The sequence below is a fragment of the Vipera berus genome, assembly GCF_964194415.1.
Source record: "Vipera berus genome assembly, chromosome: 4".
In the NCBI taxonomy this organism is placed as follows: domain Eukaryota; kingdom Metazoa; phylum Chordata; class Lepidosauria; order Squamata; family Viperidae; genus Vipera; species Vipera berus.
The window spans coordinates 27225762-27247246 of record NC_138206.1 but is presented as its reverse complement, the minus strand read 5'-3'; positions in this window follow the sequence as shown (position 1 = coordinate 27247246).

Here is a 21485-nt window from a genome sequence, read left to right as displayed (position 1 = left end):
ATAACTCTGTAGAAGGAACATCGAAGGAGTATGTGTCCAATGGTCTCCACCTCTCCTGAGCCACAGGAGCAGAGTCTTTCAGACAGTGGTATCTTTTTATACTTGCCGTACAGGACGCCTGATGGAAACGCATGGCACCATGCAAGCAAGAATGCTTTCTGGTGGTTTACTGACTCCAACTGACTAAGATACCTGGCAGGTGTAACCATGTATCTAATAGAGTCTGGAGCCAGAAACATTGCAGATAAACCTAAGTCCACTTGCCTCTCGATGTCCTCTACCCTTTGACGCAAGGTTTTGCTTGGTCGTAGTCCAATTTGAGAATTGAAGCTGACGAGAAGCCTAGTTTGGCAAGATTGGACTCGACTGCCTTGATCAATGAAGAGGAGAATTTATCTTGTAGAATTAATGGAGCAAGGCCTTGTGGAAAGCAATTAAGCCTTAGCCAGATGTTTAAGGAAGATTCTTGCTTCAACTTTTATCAATCCTGTCTCCAGGCACAGAAGTACATTTGGGACACAGCACAGCATCTGGAGAATTGTTCTGATAAATTTGGATTGAACTCTTTCCAGTGGTGTAAAACACGAAGCTGAGGGTCCGAGCAAGGTCCTGTAGAGAAGCTGTGCTAGCAACTTGGCCAGAAAGAGCTTAATTGCAGCTGGAACATACTGTAGTCTCCTCCCTTTGTGCGGAAAAATTTAAGAATGGCATTCGCTGATCATTGGCCAGAGGCAGCCGCGTACTCTCCATGGCCTTTTTGTGAGCCATTGGCATGGATGACCACTCCTAGGTACTTAAAGGTGGTTACCTGCTCTATTTTGTGGCTATTTAAATACAGTGAGTACCGTTTTGGCCTTTTTACAAAAACCATAACCTTTGCTTTCTCATAATTTATGTCTAGTTTATTATATTTGCAATATTGGACAATGGCTCACAAGGCTCTTTTAAGGCCAACTGGAGTCCTGGAGAGAATCACAGCATCATTTGCACAGAGCAGCAGAGCAATGCTTCAATCACCTATTTTTGGGGGGTGGTAATTTGCATTATTTAACCATTTTACCATATAATTTATGTAAAAATTGAAGAGCAAGAGGCCCAAAATACACCCCTGTTTAACCCCCTTTTAAGTTTCAACTGACCTCGAGAGAGACCCTTGTATATTACACCTCACCTTGAGGGATGTTTTGATATGTAAGGCACATAACAGATGGAGGAGTCTGTGATCAACTGAGGCAGCTTCCAGCTTCTCCCATAGCTTAGTCCTTGTAACCATGTCAAAAGCTGCCTTAGGCTCTATAAAGGCAGTGTATACAGGTCTATCTCATGCATATTTTTCAATCAAATGATGAAGAACTAAGCCGTGATCTATGGTGCCTCTCCCCTCTCTAAACCCAGCTTATTCTTCAGCAGTCAGGTTCTCAAGATCCAGCCACTTCTTTAATTTATCTTGAAGGTGTTTGGCATAGAGTTTGCTGATTATATTTAGCAGACATATTAGTCTGTAATTTGGCAGGGTTGTCTCTCTTTCCCTTCTTATAAATTGGGACCACAATTGCCAAGCCCCAATCCTCTGACACATGGCCGGTGGAGTCAATATAGGTGAATAGCACTGCCAGGATGGGTATTCACCACCCCATATTATTCTTTAGTAATTTGGCCAAAATGAAGTCAGCTCCTGGAGCCTTCCCGATCCTGAATTAGTCAATTTAATTTCAGACTCTGAAACTGGAGGCCACTCAGGTAAATCCTTCATTATAGACCTTGTACTCTTGCTGGAGGGGTCTTCATACATTCTCCAAAAATGAAAGTTCCCAGGTTATAGGAGATATATGACAGTCTAATGGGGTATAGATTCTTGCAGAGTGGCAAGCTATTAGATGCCGAAATAAAGAAGAGTTCTTTTGCTTTGCTGCCATAATGAGCTGTTCCCAGGAAGACCTTGGGTCTTGTCTCTTCTTGAATGCAATCAATTGCTTGAATGGTTTTTTAAGTGTAAGTAACTGTTTAAGAATTGCTTTATTGCCATATCCAGTCTCGCTTTTGTACTCCTTGTATGACAAGTTAAGGGCTTTCTTTGCTTCTACGCAATCCTTATCAAACCATGGTTTGGAGTTGGTAAAGGACCTCTTAACTGAGAAATTTCATTCATGTGCTAATAATGGTTGTAGCTCATAAACTAAACTTTTATATAGTTCTAATAAATCTTGAGTCGGGTTGGCTGATATAAAGGCTGTGTGGATTTTTTTGAAAATTATCTTCTGTTAGGGCTCTCCTTACCTTCTCATCAAGTTGTTGGGTCCATTTGACCCAACATCTTGTTAGGCTGGCTGTAGAGATTGCAGGGACAAAATAGTCCTTGGAGGGTATCTGCCTAATAAAGGGCTTCATGTATATAGACAGAGGAAGATGATCACTTTCTAGGTAAGGCAGGACTTCAAAATTTTCTATATAATGTAATAAGTCCATAGCAGTTAAGATGTAGTCAATGGTGCTAGTTTTGGACCCTGCCATGAATGTAAACTCTCCAGGATAGTCACCAGGCCATGAACTGTTAGGTATGAAGAAGTTAAATTTATTTGCCAACTTGGCAAGACAGAGGCCAGCATAGTTAGCTCTAATGTCTTTAGAGAGTCGTATGAGGGGGGTGTTGGTTTGTATAGGGACCTCCAATGGTGGGTATTGATGATGTTTCATGAATAATGTATAATCATCAGGTCCTAATCTGGCATTAAAGTCTCCCCTGGTAGGACCCTGGCATTTGTGTGTTCCATGAGTTGTTTATTAACATAGTGTTACAACTCCAGCCACACAGCAGTGGTTTCAGCTTTTCTTAGTGAAGGGGGGAGATAAACATTAATTATTAAAAGCAGGACTGAGTCCCACTTGAGAAGAAGGGCCATAGCTGAATGGTTTAAAGGGGTAATAAGTGTGGACTCTGCTCTCAAGTTGGTAGAAATAAATATACCCAGCCCTCCTTTCAATCTCCCTGGGCCTCTGGCTGACCTTGCTTCCAGCTTATATGAATAATAGCCATTAAGCAGGAGATCATCAATAGCCCAAGTCTCTTGTACCAATATAATATCCTTACCTTTCAGAGGATCAGAGTGATTAAGGCCTCTGAAATGATATCACCCGGCTACATTCGATGACATGATGTTTAAAGTGTTTTTTCTTGCACTGGCCTTCATATAGTCAGCTCAAGTTCTCCATAGGGGCACTTGTTGGAGGATACTTATAATAATTGTTATTTGATGCATTAGATTGAATAGTTATTGTCAATGCTTCTTTTAAATCATCCAGTCTCTGTGTATATTTAGCTTGCTCAGGTTCTGACAATATATTGTTAAAGTCTATCAACATTTCTTCTGGCATGCCATCAGCAGAATCAATGACTGTGGGTAACTCTGTTTGTGGATCACTTCTCTGTTTTCTCAAGGTTGATTCAGCTGCCCGTTCTTCAAACTTATCAGTATGAGGTCTGTTGCCATTTGGATTTAAAGCAATAGTTCTCTCATGGAGAGACTGAACCAGGAGTGGGTGCAGGTATTGAAAAACTGCTTAGGAAGTGCTTCATTCTAAAAAGCATTGAGGAAATTATGGACTGCTTGAACAAGAACAAAATCCGCATACATTGCCTTCTTGCTGGCAGCCACTCTGCATGTAATAAATCAATCTGAGTATACTCGCAGCGGAGCAGCTGGCTCAGAGACTACCTAACAGCTTTTCTATCACTCCAACATCCTCTATTCCTTCTGTTGTTGTAGATTTGCAAGGTAACCTGGTTGGTCTGTAAACTGAGGTTATAATGGTCACCTCTAGAACTATCTGATTGAGTGTTGTTTTCTTTTTGGATATTCTTTCCTCGTTTGTAGAAGGGAGAGAGGGGCCTATTCTAGTTTCCATTTCTGCATTAGTCATCCCATGTCTATCATTATGTGTTCTCCTGGGTCCTTCTGCAATGTTTGTTTGACTGCTGATAAACTTTGCAAAAGACTCTTTCAAGCAGTCAACCTTATTTGTGACAATTGATAAAAGTTCATAGATTGAATTTATGGTTTGAGCTGTGAGCAAACATTGTCTGGAAAGGAGATCTGTTTCATTCTCCCTTACTAAGTTTGTTACTATCCCATCCTGTGCAGGAAAAGTAGGTGCTGAATTCCAGGGAGGTGGGTTATTTTCTTTGAGAGAAACAAAGTTCTATATGCTGTTTGCTTTCAAGTTCAGTTTGTAAATCCCATTCCAATGAGTCACATACAGATGAGGTATTTACTAGAGCTAGCTGTCTATTTGCAGTGAAATCTTCCATTTTCTGCTGCTTCAGTGGCTTGGAAGAACTCTGTGCTGCCAAGTAAACACACTGTCTCTTTCTCCTTTTCCCCATTCTTGGTAATCCTGGTTTGTAGAGTTGTCAAAATGTAGATAAAACAATGATAGTGTCTCCAGTATATATCCTTTATAAAAAGTCAACCAAGGGTTAAAACAGATTTAAAAATAAGTTAAAAATGGGTTAAAAATGGGTAGGTTAAAATGCAGTGTTAAAAGGGGTTAAAAAGTTAAAATTAAAAGAAAAGAAAGAAATCTTTTACTTTTGGAGGAGCTGTTTACAGCCTTTGCTACCTGTCCACCATCTTGGCTCCTCCCCACTGAAAGTGGTTGATTATTTGTAACATATTTTTTAAAATTTCACTCAGTAAAATAGGCAAAAATTATTCAGGGGAGGAAATCTGCTGATGATATGAATGGAAAGAGAAAATGCTGATTGCAAAAGTAATACAAATTTAACCAATTTTTGTGGCCACATGCCTTTTTTGCATAGAGACCAAACATATTTATGAAAGCTGTATGCGTTCATCTCCAAAAGACACAGGTTTCCTGTAATTTGAAAGCACAAATACTTGGATAGGGTGGATTTGTCTGCTGAGGATGTAATTTGCATTGCCAGTACTGTTTTTTTTTTAAAAAAATTACCTGCAAAACTCCCTTGAGATATTAATTCATGAACCACACTAGAATACAAAGACCAGCAATATCTTTTGTATTGCTATTCTTAAAAACATATTCAGGTCTTTTCACAGGCATTCTGATTCCATGTGCAATGATACATTAATGTGGAAATAAAAAATATTCACATCTATAATATTTGCTGCATGAGCTGGCCACTCAGCTTAAAGAGACCAATCACAGAAAGTAAAAACAAAAACAAAGCAAAGCAAAGCCCATTTTGTTAGGCACTGTAACAATCACATGGATGCATTTCAGTATCACTGCAGAAAATGACAACAGTGAACCGTAATTTACCCTAAAAGGTAAAGGTAAAGGTTCCCCCACACATGCGTGCTAGTCGTTTCCGACTCTAGGGGGCGGTGCTCATCTCCGTTTCAAAGCCGAAGATCCAGCGCTTGTCCGAGGACGTCTCCGTGGTCATGTGGCCGGCATGACTAGATGCCAAAGGCGCACGGAACGCTGTTACCTTAGTGTTACCCTAGTGGTGAATATTTGTTAAATGTGTACAGAGATTATCATTATTGCTATAGGGTCCCATGTGAGACACTAGTATCAACAATATACGTGACATTTTACAGAATAACATAACAAAAACATAAGATTTTTACCCTAGGAGCCCAGCACTGTCAATTCTGTTGAATTAATGCAGAAGCAGAGGAGGTTTTTTCCATTAATTCTTAGTGAGGAAGGAAACGAAGCTTTGTTTATAATCTTTAGATAATAGATAATGACCATAACCATAAACCAGAATTACATAAGCCAGGAAAATAATGGGTGTTTTTGTTGTTGTTGTTATGTCTGTGCTATAGCCCCATAGAGAAGTTTTTCCCCTCTGCTGAGGTGTCATCACCCACCATGTGGGTGTTACTGCACGTGATCTGCATCAACCTGATTAATAATTTTGGGATGAAAGAATATGACTTTATATGAAGGCTCATATACCCAACATGGCTCATTCTGCAATGGTTAAACAGCAAGTTTGCCATTTCACATTTCTTGTTTAAAGTACCGTATATACTTGAGTATAAGCCGACTCGAGTATAAGCCGAGACCCCCAATTTCACCCCCCAAAACTGGAAAAAGTTATTGACTCGAGTATAAGCCGATCCGCCGTTCTGCAAGCCTGAATACACAGGAATACCCTGTGTGGCCGCGGCTCGTCGGCAGGTCTCCGTTCCTCCTGCCGACCTTTGGGGAGGTTTGGGCGCCTCCCCAAACCTCCCCAAACGTCGGCAGGTCTCCGTTCCTCCTGCCGACCTTTGGGGAGGTTTGGGCGCCTCCCCAAACCTCGGCAGGTCTCCGTTCCTCCTGCCGACCTTTGGGGAGGTTTGGGCGCCTCCCCAAACCTCCCCAAACCTCGGCAAGTCTCCGTTCCTCCTGCCGACCTTTGGGGAGGTTTGGGCGCCTCCCCAAACCTCGGCAGGTCTCCGTTCCTCCGCGCAGACCTGCCGACCTTTGGGGAGGTTTGGGCGCCTCCCCAAACGTCCCCAAACCTCGGCAGGTCTCCGTTCCTGTTTGGGGAGGTTTGGGCGCCTCCCCAAACCTCCCCAAACCTCGGCAGGTCTCCGTTCCTCCGCGCAGACCTGCCGACGTTTGGGGAGGTTTGGGCGCCTCCCCAAACCTCCCCAAACCTCGGCAGGTCTCCGTTCCTGTTTGGGGAGGTTTGGGCGCCTCCCCAAACCTCCCCAAACCTCGGCAGGTCTCCGTTCCTCCGCGCAGACCTGCCGACCTTTGGGGAGGTTTGGGCGCCTCCCCAAACGTCCCCAAACCTCGGCAGGTCTCCGTTCCTGTTTGGGGAGGTTTGGGCGCCTCCCCAAACCTCCCCAAACCTCGGCAGGTCTCCGTTCCTCCGCGCAGACCTGCCGACCTTTGGGGAGGTTTGGGCGCCTCCCCAAACGTCCCCAAACCTCGGCAGGTCTCCGTTCCTGTTTGGGGAGGTTTGGGCGCCTCCCCAAACCTCCCCAAACCTCGGCAGGTCTCCGTTCCTCCGCGCAGACCTGCCGACCTTTGGGGAGGTTTGGGCGCCTCCCCAAACGTCCCCAAACCTCGGCAGGTCTCCGTTCCTGTTTGGGGAGGTTTGGGCGCCTCCCCAAACCTCCCCAAACCTCGGCAGGTCTCCGTTCCTCCGCGCAGACCTGCCGACCTTTGGGGAGGTTTGGGCGCCTCCCCAAACGTCCCCAAACCTCGGCAGGTCTCCGTTCCTGTTTGGGGAGGTTTGGGCGCCTCCCCAAACCTCCCCAAACCTCGGCAGGTCTCCGTTCCTCCGCGCAGACCTGCCGACCTTTGGGGAGGTTTGGGCGCCTCCCCAAACCTCCCCAAACCTCGGCAGGTCTCCGTTCCTGTTTGGGGAGGTTTGGGCGCCTCCCCAAACCTCCCCAAACCTCGGCAGGTCTCCGTTCCTCCGCGCAGACCTGCCGACGTTTGGGGAGGTTTGGGGAGGCGCCCAAACCTCCCCAAAGGTCGGCAGGAAGAACGGAGACCTGCCGAGGTTTGGGGAGGTTTGGGGAGGCGCCCAAACCTCCCCAAAGGTCGGCAGGTCTGCGCGGAGGAACGGAGACCTGCCGAGGTTTGGGGACGTTTGGGGAGGCGCCCAAACCTCCCCAAACAGGAACGGAGACCTGCCGAGGTTTGGGGACGTTTGGGGAGGCGCCCAAACCTCCCCAAAGGTCGGCAGGTCTGCGCGGAGGAACGGAGACCTGCCGAGGTTTGGGGAGGTTTGGGGAGGCGCCCAAACCTCCCCAAACAGGAACGGAGACCTGCCGAGGTTTGGGGACGTTTGGGGAGGCGCCCAAACCTCCCCAAAGGTCGGCAGGTCTGCGCGGAGGAACGGAGACCTGCCGAGGTTTGGGGAGGTTTGGGGAGGCGCCCAAACCTCCCCAAACAGGAACGGAGACCTGCCGAGGTTTGGGGAGGTTTGGGGAGGCGCCCAAACCTCCCCAAAGGTCGGCAGGTCTGCGCGGAGGAACGGAGACCTGCCGAGGTTTGGGGACGTTTGGGGAGGCGCCCAAACCTCCCCAAACAGGAACGGAGACCTGCCGAGGTTTGGGGACGTTTGGGGAGGCGCCCAAACCTCCCCAAAGGTCGGCAGGTCTGCGCGGAGGAACGGAGACCTGCCGAGGTTTGGGGAGGTTTGGGGAGGCGCCCAAACCTCCCCAAACAGGAACGGAGACCTGCCGAGGTTTGGGGACGTTTGGGGAGGCGCCCAAACCTCCCCAAAGGTCGGCAGGTCTGCGCGGAGGAACGGAGACCTGCCGAGGTTTGGGGAGGTTTGGGGAGGCGCCCAAACCTCCCCAAACAGGAACGGAGACCTGCCGAGGTTTGGGGACGTTTGGGGAGGCGCCCAAACCTCCCCAAAGGTCGGCAGGTCTGCGCGGAGGAACGGAGACCTGCCGAGGTTTGGGGAGGTTTGGGGAGGCGCCCAAACCTCCCCAAACAGGAACGGAGACCTGCCGAGGTTTGGGGACGTTTGGGGAGGCGCCCAAACCTCCCCAAAGGTCGGCAGGTCTGCGCGGAGGAACGGAGACCTGCCGAGGTTTGGGGAGGCGCCCAAACCTCCCCAAACAGGAACGGAGACCTGCCGAGGTTTGGGGAGGCGCCCAAACCTCCCCAAAGGTCGGCAGGTCTGCGCGGAGGAACGGAGACCTGCCGAGGTTTGGGGAGGTTTGGGGAGGCGCCCAAACCTCCCCAAACAGGAACGGAGACCTGCCGAGGTTTGGGGACGTTTGGGGAGGCGCCCAAACCTCCCCAAAGGTCGGCAGGTCTGCGCGGAGGAACGGAGACCTGCCGAGGTTTGGGGAGGCGCCCAAACCTCCCCAAACAGGAACGGAGACCTGCCGAGGTTTGGGGAGGCGCCCAAACCTCCCCAAAGGTCGGCAGGAGGAACGGAGACCTGCCGAGGTTTGGGGAGGCGCCCAAACCTCCCCAAAGGTCGGCAGGAGGAACGGAGACCTGGGGAGGTTTGGGGAGGCGCCCAAACCTCCCCAAAGGTCGGCAGGAGGAACGGAGACCTGCCGAGGTTTGGGGAGGCGCCCAAACCTCCCCAAAGGTCGGCAGGAGGAACGGAGACCTGCCGAGGTTTGGGGAGGCGCCCAAACCTCCCCAAAGGTCGGCAGGAGGAACGGAGACCTGCCGAGGTTTGGGGAGGCGCCCAAACCTCCCCAAAGGTCGGCAGGAGGAACGGAGACCTGCCGAGGTTTGGGGAGGTTTGGGGAGGCGCCCAAACCTCCCCAAAGGTCGGCAGGAGGAACGGAGACCTGCCGAGGTTTGGGGAGGTTTGGGGAGGCGCCCAAACCTCCCCAAACGTCGGCAGGTCTGCGCGGAGGAACGGAGACCTGCCGAGGTTTGGGGAGGCGCCCAAACCTCCCCAAACGTCGGCAAGTCTCCGTTCCTCCGCGCCCTGCCTGCCTGCTTCTTTCCGCTGCGGAAAGAAGCAGGCAGGCAAGGCGCGGAGTTTGGGGAGGTGCGCGCGCACCTCCCCAAACCTCCCCAAACTTCGGCAGGTCTCGGACGGCGGTGGCTTGGGAGAGGTGCGGGCGATCCCGGAAGCACCAAAGCCTCGGCCGCGCACAAGTCCTCGGTAAGTTTTTTTTGTTGACTGGAGTATAAGCCGAAGTGGAATTTTTCAGCCCAAAAAGTGGGCTGAAAAATTCGGCTTATACTCAAGTATATACGGTAGTACAATTTAGCTTCCAAATCACCCATTCATATTATGGCAGTGGTAGAGTGTGTCACTGGAAAAAATAATGTTTCCACCAACATTTTAAAATCAAGATTTTAAAATCCATAGATACATTGTACATTTTGTGAGAGCGGGAAGTAGCATGAAATCACATGACACACAAGAACATTGGCAAACCAGATTAATGTCTCCAAAACTATGACTTGTTGATTTAAACAAAACTCAGTTGCTACATTGTGGCAGGTCACATTTGTGGTCATACACTAGGACTACCTGATCTGGGCTGCAGAAAGCCAGATGACCATGATAGGGTGTCAGAGATTACAGAACAGTCTAAACAGTTAAATAGGCAGGGCGACAACCCGTTTTCTGAATTCAGATGGCATGTTAGAGGTAAACATAAGTTTGCATTGCCCCATAGGTTAAATTGGTGAACTGCTTTGTGCTTCATGTGTCATATTAATTCAATTAGACTATATTCACACCGGATACTAAATCAGGATGTTTAAACTCTGATTTCTTGAGCCTGGCATAGTGGTCCTATTTACATATAACAATGAACCATAGTGGTGGACCTTATATATGACACTAAACAAGCAAAACACATTAAAGTTTAATGCACTGAGTGATCCAGCCTGTTGAGCGATGTTAGAACCGCACTCTCTTAGTAATCATAGTTGGAGGGGGAGTATTAATTGCACCATGGGCTATAAACAAGGGGAAGCATTGCTCAGATTATAAAGATGTTCAAATGGCCTCAGAAAAAGCTGAAGGCAAAGGAGGTGCGGTGTTATTTTTTTTAATTAAGTTTTGGTTTTGGGTGGGAGCAAGATTAAGATATGGTTAAAAAAAACACCAGATATCCTTGCTTAGCATTTTGGATTGGCTTCCTCATCTACAGTTGATATCATTTTCCTTTCTTCTGTTATATCATTAACATTGTTATATCCTAACATAGTTCTGTTCCCTCATTCTTCCCTCCACCCCCGCCTTGTTGAACAATCTGCATGAAGGTAATTTAGGAACAAGGAGGAGTCTGAGATGGCTCTTCTGGTATCTGGTGCTTCTCTCCCCACCTCCAACATGAATAAGTCTCTTCATGTGTTCCTCTGGAGGAAACACTAATGCTTTTGTTTGGAACAGTTCTAGGGTAAGATAGAACTAATAAATCAGAAAGCTGATGTTGCTACATTCTTGCAATTTTAAGGCAAGCTCATGAAATTAAAAGGGGGGGCAGGAAATTTGTTCTAAGGGGAGCTGCATATTTGCAGCCAAATCTTTTATCCACTCTATTTTCTCATTCTGTGCCTTGTTTTCCCCTTTATTCTTCCCCTTCTCCTTTGTGCTGCTTTGCTATATTGCATCCTAAGTTTTCTGCCACATTATCATCTCTTCCTCCCTCCCTCCTTCTCATTCTCTTCCTCCTCCAGCATTTTATTTCTAAGCAGAATTCAGTGCTCATGATGATTTATGAAAGCCAATCAGTCTTGGAACCAGGCAGTTGAAAGCAGCATCCTCTGTTTGAGCCTGGCTGAGTGACTGAATCTTTGGGGAAATCCCTGCTTTGTGATTTCTCTAACATGGGTAGGATGTTTGATGAAAGAAAGGGAAGACTCTTCTCAATGGTGGTTCTCATGTTTTGGATCTCCCTGGCTTTGAAATCAGGGTGTGTGTGTGTGTGTGTGATATCCCTTTGATAGTCCTTTAATTGTTTATCTGGAGATATTTTTAATGTGTATGTTATCACAAGCCTGACTGGCTCAAGGTTGACTCAGTCTTTCATCCTCCCGAGGTTGGCAAAATGAGAACCCCGACTGTAGGGGGCAACACTCTGACTCTGTAAACTGCTTAGAGAGGGCTGTAAAGCACTATGAAGCGATATACAAGTCTACGTGCTAATAGTATAAGTTCTTCTAAAGGTATCCATGACATCCAATAGTTTAATCAGAATGCTAAAATGTGGATGGTGATGTTGAGATGCAAGCTCTGCCTCTCATGGATGTATGAGCCATGTTGCAATGCATGTACCAAGAGGACAAAGTTGATGCTGCAACATTCCAAGGGATCTTAACAGCCTCCAGGTACTAGTTAAACACTTTTACAGTGACCCTGGTTCAGTATGAAGCATCTATAAATAGCTGAATATTGCTAGCGTAACGCTGGCATCACACCTCAAATTACCAAATGATGGCCTCACCCAGAAGTTTCAAATATATATATTACATAGCATAGGAAAGGAACAGAATCAGATAGTAGCCCATACTGGAATAACCAAGGACTCAGGCATTGATGTCCAATGATTGGACCTATCCACTGAACTAAAAATGGAACTTCAGGAAAATAGTGTCTCCAACTCCCAACCTTTGCAGACAGACCAGGGAGATACCACAGTTGATGGAATCAAAAACCACTGACTGATTTAACAGGACCAGGATTTACACATTCTTCCCATCTGTAACTGGTTGACATAAGCCTGTTAGTCTCTCTTAGCCAAGAGTACCTTTTCCATATTTTGTTTGGAAAAAAATGGAAAAGGGTTTATTGTGTAGCACATTTTGAGTTTATCAGAGCCTAATGTCGGCAAACAACAAAGCATACAAAACTACATCTCAACCAACATGTTTATATCATCACCATACATATGCCCAATATGTTTATTCAATCACCCATTGAACACCCTGGGGGGGAGGGAATCAAACCTCCTTCTTTTACTTTAATTTAATCATAACAAAAACATACTCTAAGCAGATAGTCACTACTCAACATCTCCTCTCATTCTTGGATCTTTAAATGTCTCAGTCACTTTTACTGTAGTCTCTTATCTGATTTCCACATTTATCATTAGCAGACTTTTTTTCCCCCTGATCACATTTATTCAAAATATTGCACATTTTTTCCTCAAAACTATATCTGGTTCTTCCATTATCCCCATATGCTTTAAGATTATATGCAACTGTTACAATTCCTACTTTCATGTGCATTCATAATAGCATACTGTACCTTCTCACATGCATGCTAATCTTTCATAATTGATCCTACAACTTTGTTCTCTACATGTATCCATCAACTCCACAAAGTCAGATCACCTCCTTCCAATCTATAATGTTCTTTCCCCTTTTCTTATTTTTACAGACATGCAACAGATATAATTTCCCTTCATTTATTTTCTTTATATTCTCTATTATTAACTTTTACATTCCAAGTCACAATCCTCCAGTCTTCCACTGCCCTGGATATCTTCAGTTGATGTCATAATCTATGAATAGAATAGAATAGAATAGAATAGAATAGAATAGAATAGAATAGAATAGAATAGAATAGAATAGAATAGAATAGAATAGAATAGAATAGAATAGAATAGAATAGAATAGAATAGTTGGAAGGAACCTTGAAGGTCTTCTAGTCCAACCCCCTGCTTAGGCAGGAAACCCTATACCTATATATTGACTACCATCTATCATGATTTATACTACCACAAAGCTTTTACATAAAGTTCTGCAGTGGTATGAAGAAGATGTAGAAAATTATACCAATCTTAGTCAAACTCCTGCCACATGTTATTGGTAATAATATTTTGGTACATTTTGGGTAGAAGCACAATCAGTTTCATCCCAAGCATGTCAATGCTATTCTGTACAAACTTGGATCAAAGACTACTTTATAAGCCAACATATTATTGCATCCATATTTCCAACTCAGAAATACATGCACACACAAACTCAGAATACAGAATATACAAACTATTGAAGTGAAATATTTCCCAGAAAGCTCACTATTTATTTGAGACATTAATCTAAACTGTTCTTTTCAGGGACTTTGAAACAAATGTATTTCTATGATTTTGATTTTATTGATGGGAACTTATAGTTCAGAAATAGTAATTTATCCCAAACTAACTCCATTGTACAAATGTTCAGTCAATGCTGCAGTATTACAATTTCTGCATAAAATATTGGTATGTTCTATATCTTCACAGTTTATGTAATCTAATGTGGAACAGTGGGAACTGGCAATATGATGCAGTCTAACAAATCAATGTTTTAATGGAGAAAAAACTCAGAACATTCTGACTGTTTTAATTCCCCAGACATCACATTTTTCTGTGCTCTATCAGTAACATAGAAACTTGCTGCCTCTAGTTCCCAAACTGGCTCTGCTCCTTGAAATAAAACCAAAAGTATGTCCAGGCTTTTCCTTCATTTTTGCAGTTTTCTTCAGTCAGAATTACTAATAAATCCACATGCTGGAATGTCAGTGAAGGAGAACTAAGGGAAATTTGGGGGGGAGGATCCATGTACTGGATCTAAACAGATAAAAACTATGTCTGGTTGGATAAAATCAATATATGTGTAATGTATTGGGATTTACTTGAACTGTTTCATGTGTCTGTTTGAATGCTGCTTAAGGTTGCTCAATTGGTGTGTCTATGTAATGGTCACTGACTAAGCCAGACTCCTTGTCTCTACGAAGATCATTGGTTGATTCAGGGTGGGAATGGGTTCCTTTAAACATATTGGCTGCCGCCTAGTGGCCAACCATATAAGTAGCTGTGCAGAAGCCTCTGTTTCAGTTCTGTTCCTGTTTGCCTCAATAAAACAATGTTCCTGTTTGCAACCTTTCATCTTGCTTATTGCCAGCAAAGAACTCACTACACAACAATATGTACTATGTATTTCTTAATGTTGTGATAAAAAATATACATTCTTCTTTATCTGTTGGGTCATAATTTAATTTTGACATTTATAAAAGGAGAATATTTTAGTTAACTAATCATGGTGATCTGCAAGATTCAAAGATTTGCCTTAATATGAATAGAATAGAGCTGAAAGGGACCTTGGAGATCTTCTAGTCTAGCCCCCTCTTAAGCAGGAGAGCCTACACCATCTCAGACAGGTGAATGTCTAGTCTCCTCTTTAAAATCTCCAGTGATGGAGCACCCACGATTTCTGGGGGTAAGCTGTTTTACTGGTTGATTGTCCTAACTGCCAGAAAGTTTCTCCTTAGTTCCAGGTTGCTTCTCTCTTTGCTTAGTTTCCAACCATTGTTTCTTGTTCTTCCCTCTGGTGCTTTGGTGAACAACCTGGCCCCCTCTGCCCTGGGGCAGCCCCTCAGATACTGGAACACTGCTATCATGTCTCCCCTATTTCTTCTTTTCTTTAGACTAATCAAGCCCAAGTCCCATAGCCGTTCTTTGTATGTTTTAGTCTCCAGGCCTTTGATCATCTTAGCTGCTCTTCTCTGAATTTTTTCCAAACTCTCAACATCTTTTTTGTGATATGGTGACCGAAACTGGCTGTAGTATTCTAGGTGTGGTCTTACTAGGGTTTTATAAAGTGGTAATAATACTTCGCATGATCTTGATTCTATGCCTCTGTTTATACAACCCAAGATTTTATTAGCTTTTTGGTTGCTGCTACACACTGCTGGCTCATAGTCAAGTGATTGTCCACTAGGACTCCAAGGTCCCTCTCACAGTTACTGTTTTTAAGCCAGGTCTCGCCCAATCTGTATTTGTACCTTTGTTTTTTCCTGCCTAAATGTAAGACTTTACTTTTCTCCACATTGAAACTCATTTTGTTGGATATGACCCATTGTTCAAGTTTGCCAAGATCTTTTTGTATCCTGAGTTTGTCTTCTGGGGTGTTGGCTACTCCTGTCAGTTTGGTGTCATCTGCAAATTTGATGAGTTCCCCTTCAATTCCCTCATCTAAGTACCCCACTACTTCTCTCCCTGTGGATGTAGTGCCATTGAGGACTACTCATTGAGTATGGTTTGTTAGCCAGCTACAGATCCATCTGGTGGTGATGTTGTCTATTCCACCTTTTCCTAGCTTACCAAGGAATAGATTGTGGTCTACCCTTCTCAAATGCCTTACAGAAATCTAAGTATACTATGTCCACTGCATTTTGCTGATCTACTAGTTTAGTCACTTTATCTAAGAATGAGATGAGATTGGTTTGGCATGATCTGTTTTAACAAACCCGTGTTGGCTACTGTTATGACTTTGTTTCTAATTGTTCGCAGATCTGTTTTTTGATGATCTTTTCTAGGAACCTCCCAGTTATTGATGTTAAACTGATTGGTCTGTAGTTTCCTGGGTCCATTTTTTTCCTTTCTTAAAGATGGGGATTGCATCAGCCCTTTTCCAATCTTCAGGTATTTCCCCGGTGCTCCAGGATTTATGAAAGATGTGGTACAGTTCTGAGATAACATATGCCAGCTGCTTCAGAAATCTGGGATGTAGTCTGTCAGGTCCTGGTGATTTGTATTCATCAAGAATAGGTGTTGTCTTATCATTTTCTTGCTTGTTTTAATTTTTGCTTCTGGTATGTCTTTTGCAGTGGTGGGTTGTCGTTTTTTTGTTTTTGTTTTTTTGGTGTGTTGGGCTATAGTTTCTTTTTCTGTGAAAACTGACACAAAGTATGAGTTAAGCAGCTCTGCTTTCTCCCTGTTGCCTGTAATCTCCTTGCCATCTTGTCTCTTTAGTGGGCTTACAGTTTCCGTGATTTTTTTCTTGTTGTTTATGTGTTGGAAGAAACTTTTTCTATTGTCCTTGATTTCTGTTGTAAGTCTTGGTTCATTCTGAGCCTTTGCTTTCCTGACTTCATCTTTGCATGTTCTGGCTTTCTGCTGATAATCAGCTTTAGTTTTCTGCCCCTTTTTCCATTTTTTGTATTTGTATTTTCTGTCTTTTAGTTTGTTAGAGAGATCTTTGTGCATGTTCTGAACCAGCCCTCTTCCGGCCTTGTAGTAAGGCAAACCCCTATTCAGATAGAAGAGACTGGAGAGCGTCCAAGGCTAAAAGGCGTCTGCCAAGATTTATTACTCAATTAACAGAACAAGAAACAAAAACACTAGAGCTTGACTCCTCAAGCGGAAGAGTTGCTTTCAGCAACCAGCCCCTCCCCAAACACTCCTTTTATTGAGAGCTCAGGGCGTGGTCTCCCTGTGCCTCCTCCCGAGGAGTCCCACAGCCTTTCGTTGTTTGTTCCTGCTCGACTGCCTCCTGCGTCGGGCGTCCTTGAACAGGGCCAGCTGTGGGTCATCATCCTCCGCACTATCGGGCTCACGCAGCTGAGAAGAGGTCCCCGGCTGAGGGCTCTGCAAAGCCTCCAAACCATCATCAGCCGGTTCGTCTTCCACACCCTCCTCCTCCCCCTCATCTGAGTCATCCGATACATCGGAGCCGGCTGCCGGACCCACCGGCTGGCCCTGAGTCATAACAGTGCAGCCATGCTGGTTTCTTCTTGGATTTCTTGTTTTTATTCCTCAGTGTTATTGTGCTGGTCTGGGCTTTTGTGATCACAATTTTCAGGGTTTCTCACGCTTCCTGGGTTGTTTTCCCTTTAGGATTTCCATCCATGGGATTTTTCCTAGGTTCTCTCTTAGTTTGGTAAATTTGGCTCTTTTGAAGTTTAGGACTTTGGTTGGATTGTTTTCTATTGCTTGTGTTTGCATTATATTAAATTCCAGTATGACGTTGTCACTTTTGCCCAAGATTCCGGTAATTTCAATTCCCTCTATGACTTCTCTATTTGTAAGGATTAAGTCCAGTATAGCTTTGCATCTAGTTCCCTTCTCCACCTTTTGGGTGACAAAGTTGTTGACTAGGTTGGTTAGGAATCTGTTTGATCTCCCGCTCACTGCACAGTTTGTCTCCCAGTTAATATCTGGATAATTGAAGTCTCCCATTACTACTGTGGTATGCTTCCTACATGCATTTGTTAACTGGTTGGCAAAGAGTTTGTCTATTTTGTCTGATTGGTTGGGTGGCCTGTAATATATACCTATGGCAATGTCACTTTTTTTTCTTTTATATTGACCCATATGCATTCTGGAGAGATTGATGTGTTAAGCTAGAATGTCTGTCAAGTCTCATGTAGACACACCTTGCTGCTACTCTAACTTTCCACCCTTCAGTTGAGCCAAGGGAAGGCCATCATGAGGAATATCCTACCATGAAGCATGACTGATCATGAAAGAAAGGCACCTAGTGAGGACTTAGAGGTATACAATGGAAAGCAACATCAATAGCATCCTGCTCTATGTCTCATCAAGTAACCTTTCAAACATAACTAAATCAAATGAAAAGACCCAAAGAATAAAATATAAAAATATTTTCCCCATAGGGAAGAAAGGCTGGTAAAAACCAGTGGGCATATTCCAACATACCAGTAGTCTTAGTATTTATATTTATTTCAACAGATTTCAAATAATGTGATTACGTTTTTTTCTCAAAAGATTGGAGGAGATACTTGATGGTTTTCTTAATCAATATGTGATTTAAAAAAAAAACAAAAAGTCAATAACGAAATAAATACATGTTTGAATTTCTCCTAATGTACCCTCTTCCAGCTATTCCAGGTTCCATGGTGCTGTAACAGTAATTTGAACTGTTTCAGGTTTGTCAGATGATGGAAGCCTCTATGTGAAGCTAAATGGGATTGGGCCTGATTAGTACATCAATGGAGAGCTTCAGGAACAGCAGATCATACTAGGAGGTCAAAAGATGTCCAGAAGAAGACAATAGGAAACCACTTCTATGATGTTGCCAATAAAACTATTGTTTTCTATGAAGTTTGACTTGAAGGAGACTTAGGTAAGTTGTGAAAAAATATGGCATTACGGAGATTTTTTTTCTTTGTCTTGTTTTGTTTTGTTGCATTTGTAATTTAAGTATAATAATTCAAATATCCTGTGGAGAAGTCTTTTCAGTAGGACTGTTTTTTACATTCAGTTACAAATTGGTAAGGCATTACTGTATAACTGTTGTGATAGGGAACAGAGGAAACCTAGGTTCAGTGTTTCAGTGCACTAGGATACAAACTTTGCATACTTCACGTAGCAGTAGTCCTCAGAGCTATTCATATACATGTAGATTTGGTCTGTAGGTGCTAAAATTATTCTTGGGTAAAATTGCTATTTGAGTTCACTCTGATCTGAAAAAGGATGTTATCCATGTTATAGTTCCACTAAACTGAAACTAATTTTTGTTACTCTGAAAATTTCATGTAGCCTCTTTTTCAAAAGTCCTTTTCTTCCTACAACATAATATGCCAGGAGATGAACCTTGAAGCTGTTACCTTATTTGCACTGTCAACACCACACATAGATACCACATACAGATATCACAGTTGGAGATGTTCTTGGGCTGCTATGTCCTAAAATTTCCTTGTAATTTACTATTTATGTAGAACCAACTTGCTTTAGAGAGAAGAACCTGTAAGGGTTATGCAGAAAGTTCCATCACATGCTGTTTCATGCACAAAACATGATCTTTGTCTGGGCTGAAATGTCCAGGTTTTGTTCAGACTCAAATATGAGTGCTAGGCAAAGGTACTTTGAGATAGGGGAACAAGAAGGATACAAGATAGTGCAGAAGGCTAATCAGACATATTTTTTGTGTGCTAGAAATAAAATATTTTCTGTTTTGTGTTGTGCTCCATTATGGTAAAAGACAGTTGTATCTTCTACAGACAAAGTTTCAGAGTGAAAGACTCTCAAATGACTATCATAAAGGTAAAGGTAAAGGTTCCCCCGCACATGTGTGCTAGTCGTGTCCGACTCTAGCGACCAGTGCTCATCTCCGTTTCAAAGCCGAAGAGCCATTGCTTGTCCGAGGACGTCTCCGTGGTCATGTGGCCAGCATGACTAGATGCCAAAGGCGCACAGAACACTGTTACCTTTCCACCGTAGTGGTCCCTATTTTTCTACTTGCATTTTGACATGCTTTCGAACTGCTAGGTTGGCAGAAGCCGGGATGAGTAACAGGCGCTCACTCTGTTACGCGGCACTCGGGATTTGACCCAACAAACTGCCGACCTTCTGATCAACAAGCTCAGCGTCCTAACCCACTGAGCCACTTTATATCATAGCTCAAGACATGATATGGAGAAAAATCTGTATTATTATGGGTGATTCATCACAACCATGATTCCCCAACCTGATATGGATTGTGTTTAGATGCCTTGCAAAGCTTATTTACTTTAAACAGGTTTTAAAATTATTCATATTTGTGAAGTTTGGAAGACATTGAGTTTAGTTTATAACAACTAGACTTAACAGCTGTACTACTGATGCTTTTAAAGTGCATTGTGCTTGATTTTTAACTTTTTTAATCTAGACCAGGGGTGTCAAACTGCCGGCCCATGGGCCGGACACATTATTCAGAAGCCACACCCATGCTATTGCCAGCAATGGCAAAACTGTCTCGATACATTGTGCGACGTCACATGACATCGTGAGTTTGACATGTCTGATCTAGACTATCTTCCAGTTCTGTAGGATTAGGATGATAAATAAAGACTAAATACTGGCACTGTGCCTAATTCCATTCAAATTGTGACAATTTACCTCCTAGCCCCACTTTCTCTTCCTTAAAATGTATAGCTTTCATTTTTCCCATGATGTAAAATAGAATTCTGTCATAATACAGCTAGTGCAAATCAGATGTGTAGACATGCAGAAATGTCTTAGTTTATATCTGACGCACCCACAGTCAGAAATCAGTATGCTAAATTAATAGTCACAGGTACGCTTTTTAAGCAGACAAAAAGCTGCTTCAAGAGCAACTATCCTTTGCTAACCATCACATTACACTAGGATAAAAACTGAGCTATGACAAATCTCTTAGTAGTTTGTGATTCAATTATGTTATGGTGATATATGCTTGATGGTTAACAGCAGTATGAGACTGTGAGCTTAGATGGTATCCCTCAACACTCAGCCACCTGCAAAGCCAACTGCAAAATCTCAATTTCTGTGGTCTACTCATGAGATGCAGCTGTCCAGAGTGTACATGAGCTATCTCACAATTTTTCCTCTCTCTGAAGAGATTTTGCTGGCCAGGTTCCAGCATCCAATTGCTGATCTCCACCATAAACATCATCCCACTTTGGCAGGGATGTCTAGTTTGCCATGGCACTCACCTGAGGTTTTCACAATATGTTCATCCTATTCTAATAAATCTCATGTAGCAGATTTGATTCACCTTGTTAACAGTGGAACATCTTCTCCTTGCATTACTGATGATTGTGTCGTTGTATATATTGCTTGCCATTGCAGAGTATTGTCAGAAAAAATGTTTTGTGGATTTTTATGTCAATTTGTATGTTATGGTCTACTGCCTTTCTGAGAATGAATACTTAAATATTAATTGCTGTGTTCATGTGGGCATCCCCAGTCTAATCAGGAATTCAGAAGGTTTGGATATATTCAGGTACTTGGATGTAATTTATGTATTATGATCTCAGTTCCAGCATGAATACAGTTTCTGTAGTATTATTCAGAAATGTTGAAGTGGGCTTGTCAATTAAACTGCAACACTGAACCTTCAACTTATATAATTTGAATTAATTAATAATTAATAAACATAATTTTGTATCATGCTACCATCTGCTTTAAAAGGTGCTATTACTATAAATTACCTGTTGTGATTCTCAAAATTCCATTTTCAGTTGGATCTGCCAATCAAACTTATTCCCACCTATTCCACCCAAAATTTCAAGACGTCACCTTGAAATTGCTAGGAAATTATGTAAATATTTATATTAACTTGCTATTTTGCAATATAGATATCTGATATAAGTGATACCATAATGTTACTAGCTAATTTGATTTATGTGATGATGGTCACTAGCTGAGAAATTTTATAAAGGGACATGCTAAATTCATGAAAAAAAACCATGCATCATTGATCAAATAAAATTCCATGATGATTTTTCTGAACTTTGTGGCAGTCTTTGTTACAATTGATCAAAGCATCTTTTGAATCAACCATCTCATCATAAAACATGTTAAAGT